Source organism: Cryptotermes secundus, unplaced genomic scaffold (genome assembly GCF_002891405.2).
Source record: "Cryptotermes secundus unplaced genomic scaffold, Csec_1.0 scaffold152, whole genome shotgun sequence".
In the NCBI taxonomy this organism is placed as follows: Eukaryota; Metazoa; Arthropoda; class Insecta; order Blattodea; family Kalotermitidae; genus Cryptotermes; species Cryptotermes secundus.
In genome coordinates, this window is record NW_019720705.1 from 3,007,546 (window position 1) to 3,027,215 (window position 19,670).

Genomic DNA, 19,670 nt, shown 5'->3' on the forward strand with positions numbered 1-19,670 from the left:
AGGCGAGATAACAATGGCGAAGCGAGAGCGGAAACTGCAGCGACGATGCAAAAATAAAACATGGCCACGACTTTAATCAAATTTATGCTTTCTGCTACCCCTCAGTTAACACACAGACAAAAGTTAAGTTAAAAAAAACACAAAAAGTAATTACTTTGCTCACATTTAATGGCATTAAGTGTGTTGATAGAATGGAGGCAACTCTCTCAAGAAACGCGGAATGCAGTCGAAACATTTGTTGAGCCGTGGCTAATGCTGCCGTTTGTCTTGCCTTATTTGCTCGTGGGGCTTTAAAAAATAACGATGAAGTCGATTAAAATGACTAACCTGCGAATTTCCAAATTCTCCATTTGATAATTCAATACCTTACTTCCTCCTGATAGACCTTCTTATCTATGACTAAATATAGATACAACATGAAGCTCTGGGAAGAACCAATCAACTATTTTCCGTTGATACGATATGAACCGCATAGAAAACGACGCGTCCAACAATTCTTCTAATGTTGCGTGTGTATTCGTTGCCGCGGTAACATCTTTACCGAACTGTTGCCTAGCAACGATAAGGGGGTACACATAGAAACCCTTACCGATGGGAGGATTTATGAAGTACGCCGTTGAGATGGGCTCAGATGCCATGATATACATATCATATTTTAATAAAGATTGGTTCAAGTATTCAAAAGTTAATAAGGTGGATATACAAACAGCATGGTGATAGTATAAACCTATTTTCTTTTTCAAAATAACGAAAGTATCCTAAAAATGAAACCCGGAGGTTCATCACCGTCATTACAATTGCTTTTATTTGTTCTGCTGTTTCTGCATAGCTGATAAAAGCAAATAGACTTTGGAGATACTACATGTGCATTCCAGAGAGAAGTAGGCCTGCATTCTACTGCTAACAAAGTGAATCAGCTATTCAGATTGCAGTATGTTCCATTAAGATTATTTCACAGATTATTCAGGGAAAATCTGTAGGCCTACCTTTAAATTTCATTTGGAAATAATTAAAAAACCATGAGACTTCACTGTATTAGAGCACACCCCCCCCCCCCCCCCCCCCANTACTGCCACGTTTCTGGAAGTTCAGCACCACCAACATTAAAGTCCACTTTTCACATATTCCTGCCCCAGGTTTGCCCACCTTCCACCTTCGAAACCATGTTACTTTATTTTACAGTATATTTGAAGATTACACTCCAGTGTCCTTGTACTTCAAGGCGGAAGTTTTCCAGCACAGTTTCCATCAAAATTCTATATAATTTCTCAAAGTTTTACTTGCAGCCCATTATAACGTCCTTTGTTTCACTGCCCAAACAATATATAACTATGGAAAGTTCTATCTTCATGGATATAGGGCCGTGTAGGAGGGACGTGTCCCCTCCATCTTCAGGGGCAAAGAATAAGCTAAGCAAGAAGCCAACATGAAGCAAGCAGCAAGCAGAACTTGATTCTTCTACTTCTATCTAGGTCAGAGGTCAAGAATTGTGGAGCTACACCTCCACTCCTCTGTAAGCTTTCTTTGCGTGATGCTTAATTAATTAAGCATACAGATAACTTTATATTTACCTTTATCTTTAACCTTCATGTTTGAAAATGCAATTCCTCTAACACCACAGAGCACATAAAATCCACTGAAAAGCTGACTAAAAGAGCTTTAATATTAATGTAGAATAGACAAATTCTTGTAACTAAAAACAAGAGATATAAAATGTGTTCCAATGAGAAGGAAACATGATAAATAATACTATATGTATTATACTCATATAATACTATAGATCATCTGATGGATTGCCATGAACTACAGCTTGAGAAACACTGCTTTAGCTCATATAGTTATCTCACTCTGAGTCTTCCAACTTTTCCCAAAATTTTGCATCTAGTATCTATTGTTAGCTTTGTCAACACATACTGCTTTATGAGACGAGGCAGTCGGCATCACACCCAACCTCCAGTCTCTATGCCCAGGGCCAATCTTCCATCTGGCCCTTTGTTCTGTCTAGCATGGGTGATCATACCAGGTACTTTCCTTCTAGCACAGAACTCCAGGTGATCCAAGTACACAGACTTCCTTATCACATTACAGTCATAACATAAGCACACATACCTCAAATACACAATGATAATCTAATAAACAAATGCAGGTTATCAGTTAAAGAGAATATATGTATACAATTAGAAATTGTGCACAGAAGTACTTCCTGTTTCATAATTCCTGTTAACCTCTCTATATAGATGGAAACATTCAGAGGAAAATGGTCATGGTTAAGTTCTTATTCCTCTGACATTACTGCTATTAAGTGGGTTGCCTAGCAACCAAGCCTGTAATCTATCTTTGCCTTCACATAATTGCTCCTCCTAAATTTCCTGCCATGTTCTTATCTTTTTCTTTATATCCTTCCTAACCTGCTGTCCCAATTTCAATCTGGTCTTCTTCTTGTCATTTTCCTTTTAATGTAATGGTGATAAATCTTTGGGATTCCAAATTACTATATTTCTTAAATTATGCTCTTACCATATTATTGAGTCACATGTCAATTTATTGGCCAAGGTATTTATCTGAAAATTTCCGTATTTTTTATTCCTTATTTTCTCTGTAACTTGTGGTTTATCCTTCTATACTCTACTTCATCTCATTTACTGCTAATCCAGTATCATGTGCCTTGATCCCATTTGTGTGCATATGTGGTTTCTTCTTATGTCCTTATATCATTGGTCCATTCATTTATTTTCTTATTTTTAACTTTCGCATTCTTGTTGCTTCTAGTTCCACTTCCACAGAGTAGGAAATTGGCAACATTCACACGCAGAAAAGCTTGTCAGGTTGAATAGCAACATGGACCCAGTCCCTGGCAAATCCAGAGTACCTGAGAAGACTTGGAAGAACTCATTATAAGTTCTGACACTTCAAATATATAATGGGACCCATCTAATGTTCCTCAATTTAAGTTTTTTTCTTTATTTAACATTCAACTTTAATATTCTCAAATGAATAACCTCTGTGTTTCGTTACTTCCATTTCAGATATTTCTCAATTTTGTGTTAAACTCTCTGCTGCCAAAGAAAACTTCATTGAGTGTTTCACCATCCACGTATTTCCCCTTTTATCAAAATTACTTTTATAGTCCTAATAATGTTCTAATTTAGTTTTAAATACATAACATTGTGCCCTAAAAGGAAATATAAAAAATTAAAGGAACACAATGAAGTCTTCTTATCCACACATCATGCTGCAAAAATAATGGGATGTATTCGACAGTTGGATGGACTGAAAGGTAATTATTCACACCATTTACAGACTATTATTAGTAAGAGATTTTAACACTTTACTTGGCAGGATAGAAGTCGTGTCATAGTAATCTGGAGTAAAATGGAAGATGAATTAAAATAAACATTAGCACAGGGCTTTCAATAATTTTTGAAAATTTTAAAATGTAAGCAGTGCAGAAAGAGAATTTTATTTGAATTGTATGGTATTTCTTTTAACATTCTCTACGTCACCAAAAAATTAAAAAGAAATGTTATTAAGATTACTTTTGGGCTTAAATTTTAGTCAGGGTTGGGAAATATTATATACTCATATAGGTACACCTCAATATATGGTCCAGTAAAAGTCATAATGGTTGAAATTGTAAAAAGTCAATATCACTTTCCCATAAGAATCAACGGAAATATCCAGTACATGGTACAGAAATTATTATAACATTTTTGCTATTACTTAAACTGCTTGTCTGGTGCAGTATAACATATCCTCTATATTATTTTAATAATATATGCCATTTCAGTCTAAATTATTTATATTTATGCTTTAAAAAATGCTAGACTCTGCTATAAAATGTGATGGCACAGTATCCTTGAAACATATGCAGAAAGCCCACATCACTGAGGCAAAATCATTTTCATAAATGTCATGGCGCATGCGCACATGCACATGCAAACATGGACATTCTTTCTCTCCTTTCTCCCCCCTCTCAGCATCACGATANNNAGAAACATGTATTTTGCACTGCTAAATTGGTTTTAGATGACAGTATATATTTAGAAAAAAGAAATAAAAAATTAACACAATATCACTCTAGATAAAGGTGCTGGGAATACTGATACAAAAATGAAGTAAATTAATACAAATAAAATCAATTAAATCAATAAAATGTATTGTCACATGTAAGAGTAACTATAGAAGGATCTTGGATTCATGACTTCATTTATTGCACACTTTGATACATTGTGCGACTACATTTTACAGATAGACTTGAAAGGATTCTGACGATGGTGTATACTGTACTTCTTTTGGCTTATTTTGGACTTCACCCATCGTCCGGTATATAAAAAAGACAAAAAACCACAACGTTTCGGAGACTGGATCTGTCTCCGTCTTCAGGTGTATAGGGAAGGTTTAACCTACTCAGTTGGGCCCCTTANTTCACTATTACACACACTAGTGTCTAGTCACATCTTCACTGCCTTTGCTTGCTAGCGGCTTCCAATGGTGGATGTTCCATTTCCTCTGGGTTCCCAAACTGCCACTGACCTCAGCTGCCAGCTTCTAACAGCAACAGCTCACAGCAACTGAACCCCAGCACTGATGTAACTCAGAAGACTCCAAATGCTAACTGGACCTGGTTAAAACATCTCAACACAGGGCATACAGAAAACATATCTCTCATTATTGCTGTGTTCTCTCATTGCTGTGGAAACATGCTTGTTTGTGTTTACTTATCAGTGGGTGTTGCATAGTTACTTGCTTCATGGTACTTGCCTAGAAGTGGGTCTACATGCCACAATATCAATGGTTTAATCAATTTTATTGTCTCATTCATCATTACATGTTTTGGTCACAAGGACCCTCAACCACTTTAGAGGGCTTGCTAAATGGATAAGTGGGTGACTGAAAATACTGATGAAGCAGGTGATTGCAGTATAGAATAAAGGACTGAACTGGTTGCAAAAATCAGCAATACTGAATTCTGTATTTATGCTTTAGCCAATTGTCTCATCCTCTTGATTGGCCAGTAAGCAATTCATGAGTACTATTAATGGAAACTGGTCTAAATTAACTCACCTCATTAAAATGAAGTCACATTTTTTGATCTCACATATAACAAGAAATGCTTGTATTCTTTACAAACAGTGTATCAGATGGGCATGTAAAATCTGTTCATCCATACGTTTTATCTTTGGTATTATTTACCAGATTAAAAAAAAATTGGTACTGGGAGGGCCTATCCTAAAATATTAAGGCAGATTCAATTTTCTTGAATACCTACCATATATAACCCCTACTTTACAAACAGTACTAATTAAACTTTACCAAATTTATAAAAGATAATTCATAAAATGATGTATACAGCATAAAATACACATCTCAATTTTTAAGAACTTTTGAAAATGCAGCATGTTTTCTGCTGCCAAAGTTGATAGGTGGTTCCTACAGAGCTCATTAGTCAAGACACAGTATCAATTTATGAACTCCATGCATCATTCCAATACACTGAGTAGCTACTGCATCCATGTTCACAATTCCTTAGTTGCACTATTACCAGTGATGAAACATGGTCTCATTATTTCATGTTGACATTAAAGACAACGCTGGTGCAATGGATACACACATTTTTTGTGAAAAAGAAGTTCAAGATCTTGCATAATGCAGACAGATTTTGACAGGATTTAGATATGCAAAGGATATTTTCTTCCTTCAAATTCCTGCATATCATTATTGCACAATATTAAGCACTTAATGGAGCCATTCTGAGTAAGTGCCCTGGTTTTCACCCTGAGAAAATAATCATTCTCCATGTAAACTCTTGCCCTAAAACACTCGTGTCACAATTCAACTCCTAAAGCAGTTTTGCTGGGGATGACTTGCCTATCCACTACACAACACCACAATACATGAATGACTGGAAAGAAGTGTACAGAATTAGTGACTCTTTACTAGGGAAGAAATGCCTAAATTTAGGATATTCTCAATAGAAACCAGATCTTGGAATGTAAAATTTGTAAAATTCAGGGAATCTTTGCCTGAAACAGACTCAAGCTTCTAAAACTCAGAAACTTCTATTTACATATAAATCTTCTGGTGTGAAATATTAGTATTCATAAGAGAAAGCAAAAGAAGTGGAAGGAAATTTCCTCCACCAATTCACTGACCATTTTTGAAAAAAAATTAATAAGCTAGCAACTGGTTGGATTTGTCCATACCAATTTCATCTTTATTGTATTTTATTACTGCCATAAGTTTGCCCCAGCCATCCTCTCATCATGGAAAGTGCTCAGTAAGAAAACACATCTCATATCACACCATTTACTGTAAGAAGTTGTGTCTTCATACAGACAGTTATTCACCTTTTCTCAATTTTCTTGAAAACAATATATGAGACAACTCAGTGTTAAGTGCAAGAATTTTAATTGTAGTTCTTCTTTCTTTCCTTCCTCCAGACTACATGTTTCGGCCCTAAATAGCCATCATCAGGTGTATATTCTTACGTAGTTGCTACACTGCCCGTAGTTTAAGAAGGAAGAACTACAATTAAATTGTTGCGCTTAAGACGGAGTTGTCTCATATATTGTGTGAGTGTAACAGGATGCTTAAATATAATATTCTTGAAAACGCTTAGTTTATCATTAATTTTTTGTTTGCCATTACAGTTCCCACAACTTTGTACTCAGTACACATAAGTGGTCAAATGTATTGAATTTGTGAACCACTGGTCCATGTGTATGATGTAATACTTATTTTTCATGGGTCACAGGTGTTGTCCACCAGACTGAAAGAACTGTTATGGTCAGGTTGTGTGGGTTGTGCGCCTGTATACATACCCATGTTATACCCACAATCACTTCTTTCTTCACAATACTATATTTTGTATATACTATGACATACATGACCCTTAAAATACACAGATGTCCTCATCTACTGTCAGGATTTTCTCTAGTGTGTTACACTTCTTCGAAATTTTTTGCTAGTTCACTGAAAATAGGAAACATATTTCACAAGGATCATAACCTCTTCAGCCCATGGGTTTTCATATTTATTTGCATAAAGCATTGCTAAAATAATCATGGGTCTATCATGTGACATGCCAGTTGACTTGACATAATTAGTTTTTATGGCTGGATCCGTTCTCCAACAGTCCTGTAGGTAGGATTTTTGCCCAACACACAGGCACAACTCTTGGCAAAAACAGTTTCACTTCCTATGAAGTTACAGCTTTTAATGAGCAAACGTAGATTTTAGTTTTGATAGGTCTTCATGTTTCTTTTGGTGGGCTTTCTGCTTTGCATATCTCGGTGTTTCATTGTGAATAGTTTAAAATTTCATCATGAAAAAAGGCTAATAATTCGAAAGGAGTACTACCTCCTGTGAATCCAGAGTTAGAAATTATTCCATGGAGTCTAAATAATGCATGACTGTTTACTGGAGCTATATTTTGTCTCCATCCTAATTCCATAACTAGTTGCTGCATGCTCCAGGTTTTGCCCTCTTTCTGACTGCATTGGACAAGATGGAGTTTCCTTGTCTTCCTCATCAACAATATTTGTATGATTTTCACGATTTTCAGTGTCTTCTGGTATGTGCTGAGGCTCTTCAATATTCTTATGGTCATCTGCAATTTCAAATTCATCAGAATCTGTGTCATTTTTTATATCAGTGATGTTGTTTGAATTAACATATCAGCAATATCAATTAATGCCACTACTTGTACCTGGCTAGGATTTCCACTCCAAAATGACCATACTGTGAAATAAACTGACAATCTGATTCAAGTGCATAGCAAACTTATTTTTAGAACAATATCTGACTTCTCCTTGATTCCTGACTCATGTTTCATCCTGAGATATTTGAAATTGAGGAGTGTGGGGCATTCATCATCAGAGAGAGACAGAATAAAAATTTATGCATAGTAAATGCAGTGCCTAACATTAGATGGTACCACTTCATAGAACTGCTATGCAGAGACCTCTACTGTTGAATCATAAAACTACTGTTGAGCAGTAACAACTTCACATCAGTACTAAACATATGCATTTTATTGTGTATTTTAAAGTTTGTGGTGACACTAGCATTAGGTTAAATGGAGGTTTCACAATGTTTGCTGCACAAATTACTCCAGATGCTAGTAAGAGTTTTCTTTCTATGACATTATGCTTCACAGAAAGACAATGAAAGACAATGGGGAGAACGTATAAACTTTCTGTATTTCTACACAAATGCTCTCTGCCATTATTGACAGTTACTTGTGCTGCTAGTGATGCATTGCAGTTACTTATACATTGCTAGAAATAGGCACTGTGCCATTAGTAGCATATTATTACTATATTTATATGTATTAGTTTATATTTATAACATTGCATACAAATGTTCCAGTTGAGCAACTATAAGCAAAGAATATATCATTAATCTCTTTGTATAGTCACACAGTTGAAGTGTTTACATACAACAGTAGTTGTAGTATTGTCTCATGCAAGATATATGTTTTAAATTAAATCATTACTCTACATTACTATGTTCTTGTAAAAATTTGAATTCTTGGGTCACAACACCTCAGTCAATGTCACACATATCCTTTCCAATGTGAAACTATTCTTATGCCTTCAAATATTCTCCCCAGCCTGCAAGCAAACAAACATTACTGTAATTTATTGCCTTTGTATTGAAGATTCACTGGAGGTTCAGTTTCTCAAGAGTGGTCCAATGAATTGCTCTGAGACATTAATACAACCTTGAAATAGAAATAAAATATGACATATAATCTCTCATTCCACAATTTTGAGATTAAATGGGTGGATAACGGAACATGGATTCCTTTTGTACCACGTATATTGTCAGAGATGAAGACTAACAATAAACATCCTAGTCAGTGACATGCAACATAGTATCAAGGAGTGTGAGTGTGGTCAGTTGAGAACAAATCAAGTTGTAAGCCTTCATCTGTGAAGAAACAAAGGAGACAGCAATGATGACAATGACAAAATAAAAATATACGGAGCGATGGAGGTATATTTTTCCATAAATCTGTGAATTAACCATCATTGACTTCTCACTGATTTCTCTTCTGTCATTTTTCAAGTGTCCTAACCAATTCATTATTCAAGGAACAGAATTATTGGTAGCAAGTTTTGTGGTACTCTTGTAGTAGCAAGAACTGTTGGTGCAGTATTATAAAGGAAGTAATATTTAGCAACTGGGAGAAATTAAAGAATGACTCATGTGCTAGCTGGAAACACTGAAATATTATATGGTCAAGTCCATGCTGATTACTAAGTTTTAACTCTATGTTCATCTATATGGCCAAGTACTTGGCTTGTGTTCAGTGACCTAATGCTACATAATGTTATTTTTTGCAAAAATATGCAATCTTATCTCTAATTGCCTCCAAAGTTATTTCAAGACAATGTTGGAAAACAGAAATAGTTTCTCACTCCAAATAAAAATGTTATGTATAATGTGTATTAATACCTCCATTTCAAACTCTCTATCATCAGCAAAACATTTGCCACTAAGCTGGTTTCTTAGCAGACTAAATAGATGAAAGTCATTAAGATCAAAATCCAGGCTGTAAGACAGATATTCAAGAATTTCCCACTGTAGTTCTTGAAATCTTTCCTGGGTTGTTCGAGATGTGTGGGGTTTGGCATTGTCATGATGAAACAGTACCCCTCTTGCCAGTTGGCCTGAACATTTTCTGCAAATTGTATCATGAAGCTTCAACAGAACTTCACAGTATAATGCAGAATTCAAGTTTTCACCATGCTTCTTAAAATGGGCTAACAGTACTTCCTGAGAATTCCATAACATGGTAAGCATAAACTTCCCAGCTGATGGCATGAGCAGAAACTTTTTGGTTGAAAGTGAACTGGAATGTTTCCATTGCATTGAAGCACTGGGGTTAAGCATATCTTCTCCTACATCTGCATAAAGTAAGAGATGCTGAAAGACAGACACATTTGATTTTTTTTTGGATCCTTCCCTCAGTTGCCTTGGCAGCTACCATACAAACATTTTCCAAAACTTCAAACAAACATGCATTTTGCTGTATGCTAAACCTTGGGAACACCCTTGTGCAGTTGCCACACTGCTTATTTTTATCCTCCTGTCAGTTTTAAACAACTCTTACACCCACTGCACAGTTGCTTCTGTAGGAATCTCAACTGAGTGACCTGGTCAGGCATCATTTGCGACCTTTGAAGGTCCTTCGGTACTATATGCCTCAAGCATGGTCACCAATTTGACTACTGAAGCCAGCCTGTGAAATGCTCATGCATGTCTGCTACCTAGACTGCCATGAGGCTGAACTGTGCTGCTACCTAGTGATACACATAATGATAAATGATATAATGATACAAATTCCGTCCCAAGTGCAAACAATATATTATGTGTCCTTGATCTTGTTCACCCACACTACATGTTTCGGCCTCAGACGGCCATCATCAGGTGTATAACACTCATGTCATTGTCACACTGCACTCAGCCCAAAATTTAACATTTAAAACACTTTCCTTGTTATTATCAACATCTACTTCGTTGATATCTGTCTGGATGTAGATCACTTTACACACGTTAATTCTGACGTACCTGTAGTAGCACTACAGAATCTTTAGTTCTGTAGTGCTACTACAGGTACGTCAGAATTAACGTGTGTAAAGTGATCTACATCCAGACAGATATCAACGAAGTAGATGTTGATAATAACAAGGAAAGTGTTTTAAATGTTAAATTTTGGGCTGAGTGCAGTGTGACAACGATGTGAGTGTTATACACCTGATGATGGCCGTCTGAGGCCGAAACATGTAGTGTGGGTGAACAAGATCAAGGACACATAATATATTGTTTGCACTTGGGACAGAATTTGTATCATTATATCATTTATCGTATAGAGTGCAACAGGATGCTTAAATATAATACTGTAAACACATAATGAACTCATTATGTCCATTGCAGCTCTTTTACTTCCAGTAGTGAACTATTTACTGACTATCCCTTGTACCCTACCATACAGATAAAGCTCATGTAACAGTTAAGAACCACACTTTGACAGCCACTGGTGTGCAGGTGCTATTGTCTCATGAATTCTTGTTGGGACTAAAAGTGCCAGTTTTAAAGTTAGTGGTCCAGGGATGTATTCTTTGTCATTCAAGCAAGTTTCTGAAATTAATCACATGGATTTCTCTGTTCAGTAATCTATGGTGCATTTTCTTTAATACAGTGAGTGTCTACAGTTCCACCTGAAACACTTACTGCTCATTATATTCCTTCATATTTGAGTAGAATGCCTAATAGAGTTTAATATGTAAAAATATAGAGTAAAATAAGGCTTCCTGGGCAACACTTTCAAGGATAAAAAATGATTTCAATTAGATTTTCAGGAGCAGCATGACATAAAACTATTTTTTTAATATTTTATCACAACCTCTATCTTGTCATGAATTTTTATTTGCTGATGACACAGCACTGTGTAGTTGTGCCAATAAATATAGGTTTAGATGTACTGGAGATACAAATCACATATACCATGCCAGTCAAAATATGTTGTCCAGATGGGACCATAAAAAATACTGAAACTACCATTTTCAGCAGTCCTTGCATGAAGACACAAATATTCTTAACAGACATTAGGAAAATTACAATATTTTTCACAATATTAATGAATGTAATTTTACTTAAAAAGAAGTAAATGTTATTTGTGAGTGTTATGAGTCTCCTGCATGTTACTGATATGGTTAACCTTTCTGTTCTGGCAGTTGCAATCAAAACCACAGAGCGCAGTATATATTCAAGATTCATGGTTACTGTATGATCTTTGGTTAGCATGAAAAATTGATTATTTTTCTTACTTTATGACATTGTTCTAAAAGCCCTTGATTTTGGCATATAAAAATGTAATCCACTATATTCAAAGTATTGTGTTACTTGCTAGACCTGCATCTGTAAAATGGAGGTTACTAGTCTATTAAGAATCACCCACAAAGATGTACAAATAATCAAGGCAGAGCCTCAGGGTCAATTTATAACTGTGATAACTGTGCTGCATGTCTCTGTGTTTCAGCACGTGTCAAATTGTATCACATGAAAACTGCATTACTAAAACTTTCTTACTGAATATAAAGCAGTTATTACTTTTGTGCCATTCGATGTATAATACTACATATGTACATACATATATATAGCATTCAATAGATCCTTATGTTAGTCAGAAAGACCATAAGATGTGGAATTAGTCAAAAAATCATACAATACATATACATGAACAAATCAAACTATTGCAAAAAATTTATCAATGAAAGCAAAGTCACAATAGTAGTAAAAGGTTCACAAAAGTAGTGAAGTGTCAATAAAATCCATACATTACATACACTTTAGGTTATTTGAAAGCATAAATTCCTCAACAGAGTAAAATGAATGTGTAATTAAGTATCTCTTTAGCGCTGCTTTAAATTGTGCCTGTTTATCTATAAGAGCTATAATATTTGATGGTAGACTGTTGAAGATTTTAATGCCAGCATAATATGCACTCTTCTGGAAACATTGGAGGCTGGCAATTGGTCTATGAAGCTGATTTTTATTTCTTGTGTTGCCAGTGTGAATAGTAGAATTAGTTGGAAAGAATTCTTGGTTTTTTGCAATGAAGATCATTAAGGAGAATATGTATTCACATGGTAAAGTTAGGATTTCTAGTCTCTTAAAAAGATTTTTACATGAGTCTCTTGGTTTAACACCAGCCATTAATCTAACAATTTTCTTTTGTAAGATGAATATCTTTTTACTGTAAGATGAGTTGAAGTCAAACATTATACCATACTTAATTACAGAGTGGAAATAGGAAAAATAAATTGATTTGAGAGTCTCAGTATTGCTGACATGAGACATACACCTAACCGCATAGCACGCTCCATTTAGCTTAGGAATCAACTTATCTATATGGTCTGACCAACTTAGGTGGCTATCAATTTGCAAGCCAAGGAATTTCATATTTACTAACTCTTCCATATATTTTCCATTATATTCAGTATTTAAAACATACTGAGGAGTATTTTTTGTTGTAAATTTCATTACTTCCGTTTTATCAAGATTTAGGGCAAGTCTGTTTGCATTGAACCATTTATTCATGTGAGAGAGTGCTCTGTTAGACATTGCACAGAAATCATCAAAATTTTTACTAGAAATTATGACACTTGTATCATCAGCAAATATTATGGGTTCTGATGAGATATTTACTATTGGTGGAAGGTCATTTATATATATTATGAAAAGCAAGGGTCCCAGGATGGATCCTTGGGGAACTCCATGTTTTATTGTTCTCCAGTCTGAGAAAAAATTCTGACTGTGTTTACACGATTTTATTTCAACCTTTTGTTTTCTATTTGTTAGATAGGATTTGAACCATTATCAGTGGTGAAGTTAAGAAATGGTAAGTAACTTATTGATTCATATCGTGTATGGTGAACTTTACAGTTTATATTACAGGTGATATACAAAAATATAAATATAAACTAATTTCATCACAATAACTTTGTTGTGCTGATTGATATAATAATACTGTATATAATACACAACAGGCTGCAAACAATAAAGATAAATTATTAACTCATTTTAAATTGAGTATGACGGTTACAATTACTTCAGTGTCATTCAATTTTCAGTATCTTCTCAGACACTTCTAATGATGGGGCAAGGTCAACAATATATAAGGAAGGTAAAGCTATCACTGTTAGCAAACCGTGCAGGCCCATAGAGTTGTGAGATGTTGAGGCTCCTACATTTTCTAGACAATCAGCTCACATGTGGCAGTGAGGCTATCAGTCTTACAAACTGCCCACCCTTTAACCCCAGGAAGATTCTTGGCATTCATATCTATTAGAACAGAGGCTCCTTCGGTGGAAGGATCCTCATCCTGCCATAGGTGGGCTTATTAGCCCAATGTTATACAATAGCTTATAGAAAACTGTAATTCTGATTGCTATTTAAGAAAAAATACAAAAAATATCTATTAGAGGCTGAGTTGATCCTAGGGCCATAGCCACAATATAAAATTATGAAATTTAACCATCAGTGTATATGAATTTGACATGTATGGTGAAGAAATTATATTTGATTCATTATAAGCCCAGTGTGAGAAGGTAAAACTTCAAATTAATTTTACTGGCCTCTCAATATCATGGTTACTGCATAATAATCTATTCTAAAATAACATAATCTTCTATATTCCCATGAATTTCTTTTCTTTTACCACTGCTGTTCTGTGCATAAACCCCGTAAGTAAACTCTGATGTCATGTAACATGAGCTTTTGTGAAAACATGGAATTTTTTATTCTAGAAAAGAGTCATGGTTGCTATTGGCCAGATTATGTCTTTACCATTGATGTGGATCATGACTGTGTATGTAAGAGGAAAGTGTATGTAGAAACAATAATCAGATCCTCTGTATTTTGAAGCCACTTCAGAAATTACGAAGTCAGTAAAGAAGGCAGCCATTGTTGTAGACCAGAAAGTTCTTTTTCTCTTTTATTTTTATTCTGGACATCTTTAATCAATCGATTTCTTTCTTATCACAACACTGGTAATGAAATATTTTACCTACACTATCCTGCAGTTTTCTTGATTAAATTAAACAATACACTACTTTCAGTCTATCCAACAGTAAGACTTGCACACTGGAAAAAAGTGTCTTACTCACTGTATCTAAATAAAGTAGCTTATGTATCACTATCACTTCCACTGGCTACTCAGATATCTCTTTAATAAAATTCACAATGTTGCTGTCTTTCTTCATACGTATTAATTCTGCCAGTATAATAATCTGGAAAGTGTCACAGCTCAGGCAGTTAGTTGTTGGTTTCCGACTGCAGTAGCCTGAGTTCAATCCTAAGCCAGGTCACATGGGATTTGTGGCAAACAAGTTGAGGGGGGGGGGAGAATTCCTGTGCGTAATTCAGTTTCACCTGCCAGTTCTCATTTCACCAAATTCTCAGTATTCACTAATCATCCTATTTTGAATACTATACAGTCTCAATACTCACAGACTCATTAAACATCAAATGCCATGTCACATTACAACAATACTGCATTTCCATTGTCACCTAAGAGTCGTTTAAATTGACTGCTACACTAGATGTATCTGTCTAATATACACAATTTATGACCAGTTGCACTTCTGTAATGGATTTCTCTATGGAAGTTGTAGGGATTTAATACATTAAATAAAAAGAGGAAGCTGATACGCAGTGTTTTGTGTTTAAATGTTGAGGTCTCAGCTTAAGGTACTCTGTACCTCGTTAATCGCACAAATGGGGAGGAGAGCTATTTTATGCTTCGTATTATGCGGAATTGCTCAGTTTGCATGTACACATTCAAAATTGCTATTGTCAATGTGAAAATTATTTGGTTTTCATATTATCAATGCACATACTATCCTGTTTTGTTGCATAGAATGCATGAAATGAATGCATAACAGAGAAATTGTATTTCATGTTTGGAACTGCTTGAGGGATTTGGATAAATTTATTACTACAGATACATATTAGAATTGTCCAGTGAATTCAATTTCAGTGGGTACCAGTCAGCATAACCCCTACCTTACACAAAACCAGAATATAACTTTATAAAATTTCCCACACCTGGCTCATCATACTGTACTGAGCGACATAAAATATACATCTTATTATTATCTACAGCTTTTATCTGAATTACTTTAATGATGAATGTTTAATAAAATACAAGTAAAAATATTTCCATCTCTCTGCTTTGTGATATCAGAAGTTAATTTGCTTTGTAACAGCAGAGTCATATTGGTAATAAATTAATATCAAGTCCAAACAGAAATGCAAAATTTATTTCTTGAAGTCATAGCTTATATCATAAAATTTCACAAATACCTGTGAACTGAGATCTCTCTCTGTTTAGTTCCAACCTGCTTATTGACATCCTTCAGCTTCTTTTGCCTGGTGTTGAAATGAATTTGCAAAAGTAGAAACTAAACAGTCCTCCCATTCACTGTAGGAATTATACCTGTAATTGCTGGTGTATAATGTTACAGGTAACTGGATTATTGCTGGGGTTTAGGCATGTCCAAATTCCTGCAGAGCATTCATTAAAGCAATGACATATTCAGCTGTGAGTATGAAATAACTTGAGAACAGGTGAACAGATTTTCATTAAGTTTAGTATTGGGAAGTTAAACAAAAATTTGTCAACACTTTTCAGTTTTGATTAAAACATGACAATAACAGATGGCCTACATGAAGATCTACATGTTTCTGTGGGCATCCCAAGCTTAACTCGCTTATCAGAGATAAACAATTTTTATAACAGATGTTGTAAAGAGGAATTAAGCACATTTTATGCTAAGTGCACTTTATTCATAAGCCCTCCAATTTTTGATATAATGAAACAGCATACATGTCAGTACTGTCATGCTGTACATATTTTGTGACTTGTTTTCCATATTTCCTCTCTCTCCCATTAGCCCATAGGATGAGTGTACACTGAATATACTGCTACATATACAGATGACTGGCAAAGCTTCATGCTATATGTGATGGCATTTAGATGTAATTTTTAAAATCAGCAATTTTTTAATGGTGACAATGCTAGGAACTGATGTTCCATTTCTGACTGTCACACTTTTTGGAAAGTGCTGGTTGCTCGAATAATTTGAAATACTTCTATAACACTGTACAAAAATGCTGCTCTTTAGATTATGCCACAGTTTACAATGTTAGCATACTGAACTGTATACCGAAGAAGAATTTTATGATATCTAATTCAGTCATTGGTGTATATATTTGACAATTGCCACCAAAAGGGCAGTAATTTAGTTGATAACTATTAGTAATGTATCAATATTTCTTTTTGTGGCAAAGTTATTTTTAACATGCATTATATATTTCGTTGATTTTTCTTTATCCTACAGTTCTTTTATATGGTTGTATGTTTTTGTTGGGAGCCTTATACAATTTCTTTCTTTTGAAGTGTTACTGTTTTGCCCAAAATTTGTTCCTTGTACACTGTTGCTACCCTGTATGGACTGTATTTCAGTTTTGACAGTGTCTGACTCAGGACAAACATTGTTTGTCTTTGAACATGTTTCAACTATCAGCTGTTGGCTGAGCACTGTCTGAACTTTTTATGAACCACATTATTTTAATTTTGTCACTAATGTACCATAGTCACAACTTTTAGATCCTATAAGCAAATTAATGATCACATTTTAGAAAGTATGTACACCTTCTTGAGTAGACCCTTCCACTCCAGATATGTGAGAGGGCTGACCAGGTGGAACCTTAAGAAAACTGACCCAACACTTGCATGAATTTAGGATAAGAGAAATCAATTAGAGAGAAGTGTGAAAGCATTTAGATGTAGAAGTAGATTTTTAAAATGAACGTACATAAAATAAATACAGATGTGCTTCACAGCAAAGTGTGGGCTCTTTTATCAGCAATGAATTCAGAAGCTGAGGATGTTGGTACAGCAGTAATTCTCTTAGACGTGAATTTGGGAATAAACAATTTGAAACTTGGACTGTGCTGCTGGCTACTTTGACTAAGGTTTGTTGTGGTTTTTTCCTCACTGTTATTAGGGATGTGCCAACAGAGAGTACTTTGAAATAAACCTTAACCACCTCTAATTAATAAGCAAGTTGGGGATACTCAACTGACTCTGAGGAGCAAAAGACAATTCTACTCTTGAAGATAGCTTCATTTTCTGGTGAGATCTCCCACCAACTTGAACTGTAAGCTTTAAGGCCTCCACAGCTTTACAGGCTCCTGAAATCCATGGGTGGGGCGTTTCCTAGAAGCCTACTGTGAACACCAATGGGGCCCCTACCTACTACGTGACCAAACATCTGGTGGGAGTACTTGGCTCTCATGTTGGCAGCTCTCCACATCTCATGAAGAACATGGCAGTCTTTGATTGCACATTGAGTTTTCTTCATGCCAGACCACAGGACATATTGGCAAGCTTTTATGTAGTGCCTCTCTTCACTAGGAAGGCCATGAGTCCCCTAGGTCAGCATGCTGGGAAGGGTATCTTGAAGCTTTTGCTGTGTCATCACATCCTACTTCAGTTTATGTATGGTTACGATACTTCTGTTCTCAGTGTTGAGATGAACTTGGAAGAGCTTGAAAGGGCTACTGCTGTTAACATAGGCTAGGTTGCATGGTATTTTGAGCCAAATAATTTGTACACCACTAACTTGCTTAACTGATAGTTTTTACTGTTTCAACTGAAGCAAAGAACCACTATACCCAAGCTAGAGAAGAGTGGAGATGAATATGGATAAAATTTGTAATAAAAGTAGTTCTAGCTTATTTACAATAGGAAATTATCAAATTTGGATGACCCAGGTGCACTGAACTTTATTTATTATGGTCTAGTGTACCCATTACTCTACTATGGTAATGTGGTTTTGGTAACAAAGGGCAAAGTGTCTGATGAGTCGCCTGAACTGAACAGTCTCTTATATATTTATTATTCTGCCATTGGCATCGTTTTAAATTTTTACGATCATACGGTAGCGTAGTTGGTTCAGGGGCTATGCTACAAGCAGGAAGGTCGCGGGTTCAAGTGCCGATGAGGTCATTGCGTTTTTTTCAGTTGACCTAATCCTTCCAGCCGCATTAGGCCCTGGGGTTTACTCAGCCTCTAACAGATATGAGTACCAGGAATTAATTAAATAATTTTCCTGGGGACTAAAGCGCGGCCGGCGCATGAGGCTGACAACCTTACCACCGTCTTTGAGCCGATTGTCTAGATGATGTGGGACCCTCAACGTCTCACAACCCTATGGGCCTTCACGGCCTGGTACAGGGATAGCTTTACTTTTTACTTCTACTGATGCTTTGCTTTGCGTCTGGCTTTTATGGGTTAAGTCAGCAGCCTCTGTTTTGATTGAATACAGCGCAATGAAACAGTAGCTTACACGAACGCTTCTTCAGTGCCCCACACAGTAATCACAAGTACATCAGATGCTTAAGAAATACAATCGAAAGTCATGTTATTCAAGACAGCAATAGCTTACCCATGAAAATTTACATAATGTTTGTAGTATGCTTACATCTTGAATGCACAATAACATAACATCACAGATCTATGAGTCGGATTGTTATTATTATTAGAGGGCAGTACACACACTAGTCTAGTGATCTAGTGATATATTTAATTGCTTCTACTGCGGGGCGGCTGAAATCTGAAATACTAACACAACTGCTTGCCGGTCACGGTAGCCGAGCGGTCTAAGGCATGTACTGTCTTCGCTCGTTTGGAAACCGGGATCGTGGGTTCGAATCCCACTCAGGGCATGGATGTTTAGTTTGTGTGTGTGTTTTTCTGTGTTTGTATACAGGTAGAGGCCTTGCGACGAGCTGATCACCCGCTCAGGGAGTCCTACCGAATGTGTAAGTTCTAGAAAAACCGAAGTGAACAGAGAAGTTCATGGATGTAGGCCTAGGCCCACTGGGGCTGTAGTGCCAAGGAAGGGGGGAACACAACTGCTTAGATGTAAATGTCTTTAATTGCGACTCACACACTCGCACACATGCTCATGCGCACGCGCATATTTTCTTTTATTTGAGAGGATCAGATTCGAAGGGGTTCAAGTGACATAACAAAAACAGATTGAAAGTTAAATCCCAGATTTTTTAAGACATGTGCAATCAAGAAGAAA

The 19,670-nt window shown here is 35.8% G+C and overlaps 1 long non-coding RNA gene across 1 annotated transcript; it reads right to left on the reverse strand.

Moving 5' to 3' along the window:
• Nucleotides 1-6,859: 6,859 nt before the first annotated feature.
• LOC111871590 lies at nt 6,860-19,140 on the reverse strand. Its single transcript, XR_002844062.2, has 3 exons — nt 19,026-19,140; nt 15,877-16,077; nt 6,860-7,609 (listed from the first exon to the last, which is right to left on the reverse strand). It is a non-coding gene; the product is annotated as an uncharacterized LOC111871590 (long non-coding RNA).
• Between the last annotated feature and the right edge of the window lie 530 nt (nt 19,141-19,670).